The 5,000-nt window shown below is 53.9% G+C and overlaps 1 non-coding gene across 1 annotated transcript in view; it reads right to left on the bottom strand.

The window, feature by feature from the left end:
* The window catches only part of LOC124772823, a 1,909-nt gene extending 383 nt beyond the window's left edge, over positions 1 to 1,526 (bottom strand). The window contains exon 1 of the ribosomal RNA XR_007014283.1: positions 1 to 1,526. This exon is cut by the window's left edge and continues 383 nt beyond it. This is a non-coding gene — a ribosomal RNA (small subunit ribosomal RNA).
* Between the last annotated feature and the right edge of the window lie 3,474 nt (positions 1,527 to 5,000).

Here is a 5,000-nt window from a genome sequence, read left to right as displayed (position 1 = left end):
CTCAATCTCGTGCGGCTAGAAGCCGCCTGTCCCTCTAAGAAGAAAAGTAATCGCTGACAGCACGAAGGATGTCACGCGACTAGTTAGCAGGCTAGAGTCTCGTTCGTTATCGGAATTAACCAGACAAATCGCTCCACCAACTAAGAACGGCCATGCACCACCACCCACCGAATCAAGAAAGAGCTATCAATCTGTCAATCCTTCCGGTGTCCGGGCCTGGTGAGGTTTCCCGTGTTGAGTCAAATTAAGCCGCAGGCTCCACTCCTGGTGGTGCCCTTCCGTCAATTCCTTTAAGTTTCAGCTTTGCAACCATACTTCCCCCGGAACCCAAAAGCTTTGGTTTCCCGGAGGCTGCCCGCCGAGTCATCGGAGGAACTGCGGCGGATCGCTGGCTGGCATCGTTTATGGTTAGAACTAGGGCGGTATCTGATCGCCTTCGAACCTCTAACTTTCGTTCTTGATTAATGAAAACATACTTGGCAAATGCTTTCGCTTCTGTTCGTCTTGCGACGATCCAAGAATTTCACCTCTAACGTCGCAATACGAATGCCCCCGCCTGTCCCTATTAATCATTACCTCGGGTTCCGAAAACCAACAAAATAGAACCGAGGTCCTATTCCATTATTCCATGCACACAGTATTCAGGCGGGCTTGCCTGCTTTAAGCACTCTAATTTGTTCAAAGTAAACGTGCCGGCCCACCGAGACACTCAATAAAGAGCACCCTGGTAGGATTTCAACGGGGTCCGCCTCGGGACGCACGAGCACGCACGGGGCGGTCGCACGCCTTCAGCTCGCCCCACCGGCAGGACGTCCCACGATACATGCCAGTTAAACACCGACGGGCGGTGAACCAACAGCGTGGGACACAAATCCAACTACGAGCTTTTTAACCGCAACAACTTTAATATACGCTATTGGAGCTGGAATTACCGCGGCTGCTGGCACCAGACTTGCCCTCCAATAGATACTCGTTAAAGGATTTAAAGTGTACTCATTCCGATTACGGGGCCTCGGATGAGTCCCGTATCGTTATTTTTCGTCACTACCTCCCCGTGCCGGGAGTGGGTAATTTGCGCGCCTGCTGCCTTCCTTGGATGTGGTAGCCGTTTCTCAGGCTCCCTCTCCGGAATCGAACCCTGATTCCCCGTTACCCGTTACAACCATGGTAGGCGCAGAACCTACCATCGACAGTTGATAAGGCAGACATTTGAAAGATGCGTCGCCGGTACGAGGACCGTGCGATCAGCCCAAAGTTATTCAGAGTCACCAAGGCAAACGGACCGGACGAGCCGACCGATTGGTTTTGATCTAATAAAAGCGTCCCTTCCATCTCTGGTCGGGACTCTGTTTGCATGTATTAGCTCTAGAATTACCACAGTTATCCAAGTAACGTGGGTACGATCTAAGGAACCATAACTGATTTAATGAGCCATTCGCGGTTTCACCTTAATGCGGCTTGTACTGAGACATGCATGGCTTAATCTTTGAGACAAGCATATGACTACTGGCAGGATCAACCAGGGAGCTGCGTCAACTAGAGCTGAGCAGCCGGCCGCCCGGGAGTGTGTCCCGGGGGCCCGCGCGAACACGCAAGCGTCCGCTCAATCATTCTGCAAACAGGAGGAGGCTGAGCTCCCCTGCACAATACACCTCGAAACCCTCTCAGGTCCCGGCGGCGCGCAGCGCCGTCCCAAGTACTTGGTCGGGTTCGAGAGAGGCGCAATCGCCCGGAGTTAGGCGAGTAGACGCTTTCGGTGCGACCACCCGTGCTCCCAACTGAGCTTGCCGCTGCCGACAGAGGCCCGGGAGCGTGCTGTCGTGGCATTGCCGGCGGGAGACAACACGCGCCACCTACGGTGACCGGCAGCTCCAACGCCAGCGCCACAGAAGGACAAAAGCCCCACTTGGGTGCCGAAGCGAACTCTCCCAGCACAGCGCACGCGCCAACACATCCGCACAGCTGCGATACAAACCACCAGCGAGAACCGCTGGGGCGACCGAGCAGCAGACGGCGTCGCGGCGCCGAGCGCCGGGCGGCGGCGCATCCTCAACGCACACAGTCCTCAATCGGACCAGCACACTGAAGATGTCCACCGCGCTTCGCACCGGGCCCGCGAGGACCTACTTTGGCCGCACGGCGCCGCGCGCAGGGTGCGCCGGCGCGCAGCTGCGACGCCTGCCGCGTCCGTCGGCCGGCGCGCCTGCCACTGGCCGCCCCCACCAGCCGGCTGTAGCGCGTGCGCCCACGCACCGCGCGGCCAGCACGCCGGGAGGCGCCCCCTCACCGGCCGGGGACGGTCCCACCCAGCCACCGCCGCGTATCGCTTCACACCCAGATGCCGTTCAGTTTCGTCGGCATGGTGGGTATCGCTGGAACAACCGGTTAGTACCTCAACCTATCGTCGCCATCACCGATTCACCCCTAGCGAGAACAACCGCACCACAACAGGTTACCATTTCTTCATTTGCGTAACTTCACCAGAAAACGCAGGCGTCCATCGCCATTTGCAACTTCAACGATTATTGCATGCCTGTGTCAGGTGTCACGCCACACTACGTCTGCCCACATACACGCAACAAAATGTGCACGCCTAGACAATACGTGGAAGGTGGCCCCCGTACGTATGCGATGTCCATTGCTCGAACGACTGTCAACCGGCCTCTGTAGCATGTCGCAGATATGGAACGCGGTGCACCATGCCATCACGGTGTGTGAGGAGAGACGACTAGGTCCGAATACATCAACAGACAGCTCATGCTGATCGCCATCCACGGCGTCCGTTCCTCCCACACGTCTCTATGGCGTACCACACTGCAATCCAGCTCTCATAGGGAGACGACACGTAGCTGCGTGCACAATATTTGCACTGTATGGTCCGCCGTTTTTGGGCGCAGTCGTTGTACGGTCACACATGTGCCACGATGTATCATTCAGTACATAAGGACGAATGTGCAGTACAGATTGTGGTTCACGCGTACGACATCAGCGGACAGTTGACACAGGCCGCACCACAACGTAGCCTGCGTACGTCGCATGCGAAGGGCATTGAACATGCAAACTTGTCACCAACCAGCTTGCGAAGGCAGGGGGCAAGGTGGGGACGTGGGGACGTGGGGAGGGGTGGGGGGGGGGCGGCATGTACGTCCTGCTGCCATCCACATTACAGTGTACAGCAGGAGCATGTGGAAAGTCAGCAAGACTTGCAAGGTGTTTAACATAAAGCGATACACAGGGGAGCGGGCAGTGCGAGTAGCGAACTATATTGCGAGGGTTGCGGGTGGGCAACACTACACTAATTGAACGAGTCGTATAACAATTACAGAGCAGGTTTAGGCGACAACGTGGGTTACGTTAGCGGACAACGTGGGTTAGGTTAGGGGACAACATGGGTTAGGTTAGGGGACAACATGGGTTAGGTTAGGGGACAACATGGGTTAGGTTAAGGCACAACATGGGTTAGGTTAAGGCACAACATGGGTTAGGTTAGGGGACAACATGGGTTAGGTTAGGGGACAACATGGGTTAGGTTAGGGGACAACATGGGTTAGGTTAGGGGACAACATGGGTTAGGTTAGGGGACAACATGGGTTAGGTTAGGGGACAACATGGGTTAGGTTAGGGGACAACATGGGTTAGGTTAGGGGACAACATGGGTTAGGTTAAGGTACAACATGGGTTAGGTTAAGGTACAACATGGGTTAGGTTAAGGTACAACATGGGTTAGGTTAAGGTACAACATGGGTTAGGTTAAGGTACAACATGGGTTAGGTTAAGGCACAACATGGGTTAGGTTAAGGCACAACATGGGTTAGGTTAAGGCACAACATGGGTTAGGTTAAGGCACAACATGGGTTAGGTTAAGGCACAACATGGGTTAGGTTAAGGCACAACATGGGTTAGGTTAAGGCACAACATGGGTTAGGTTAAGGCACAACATGGGTTAGGTTAAGGCACAACATGGGTTAGGTTAAGGCACAACATGGGTTAGGTTAAGGCACAACATGGGTTAGGTTAAGGCACAACATGGGTTATGTTAAGGCACAACATGGGTTAGGTTAAGGCACAACATGGGTTAGGTTAAGGCACAACATAGGTTAGGTTAAGGTACAACATAGGTTAGGTTAGGTTACACGTTGTTGTAAGGAAAGGTGTAGGGGGGGGGGGGGCGGGGGCGGCACGTTCGTTGATAGTGATTATAGTAAGTGAATGCTTGTGACATGATGAGATTTGTCACGTCAGGATGCACCTTTGGCTTATTAGAGGCGGCGCTCCAATTCTATGCTTGTGTCAGACCTGTGTCTTTGACTCAGGTCATTGTTTGTGGGCTGTGACAGGAGGTACTATTGTGATGTTGGGTGCACCGTTGTATAGGACATGTGTGGGTATTGGTGCCTTATCTGCGCAATGGTGGATGTCGAAAGGGGGGGATATTCTATTTTCCGCATGGACCTCCTGGTCTGGTTGTGATAGTGTGGATTGTGTAATGTGGCGGAGAGGATGCACTGGATGTTGTTCCATGCTGGTGCTTACATATTGTATGTGCGCCCGTTAGAAGCAGAGAGTGGTGCGTGATGAGAGTGTCTGGCTGACGTGTGGTTCCCATTGTGGGCACACTCTTTCAGCATGTATACGGACAGTTGTATATATATTCTGTAATTTGATGGCTCTGCATTGATTACTAATCAGCGCCGTGTGTACGGGTAATCTGGTTCCAGTCCAAAATGTTCCATCTGTGTACATTAGTGACAAAGACTCCCCCCATGCAGTGGGGCTCGGTCTGTTATAACTCTTCCGCGTAATATATTTGCCCCACGTTTTTGCGACTGCGAGTGCGAGTGCGAGTGCGAGTGCAACGCGAATGGGGACCGACATGCTGATGGCTCGGTATCGGACGCCGTACAGTGAGCAACGCGATCGCGTCTCTCGCTCGTAAGTGGTACAGGTCGCGGCTCATGTATAGGGACAGCGGGAATGTCGCATATTGGAAATAACTCTTC

The sequence above is a fragment of the Schistocerca piceifrons genome, unplaced genomic scaffold, assembly GCF_021461385.2.
Source record: "Schistocerca piceifrons isolate TAMUIC-IGC-003096 unplaced genomic scaffold, iqSchPice1.1 HiC_scaffold_943, whole genome shotgun sequence".
In the NCBI taxonomy this organism is placed as follows: domain Eukaryota; kingdom Metazoa; phylum Arthropoda; class Insecta; order Orthoptera; family Acrididae; genus Schistocerca; species Schistocerca piceifrons.
This window is presented reverse-complemented; position numbering and strand designations above follow the sequence as displayed.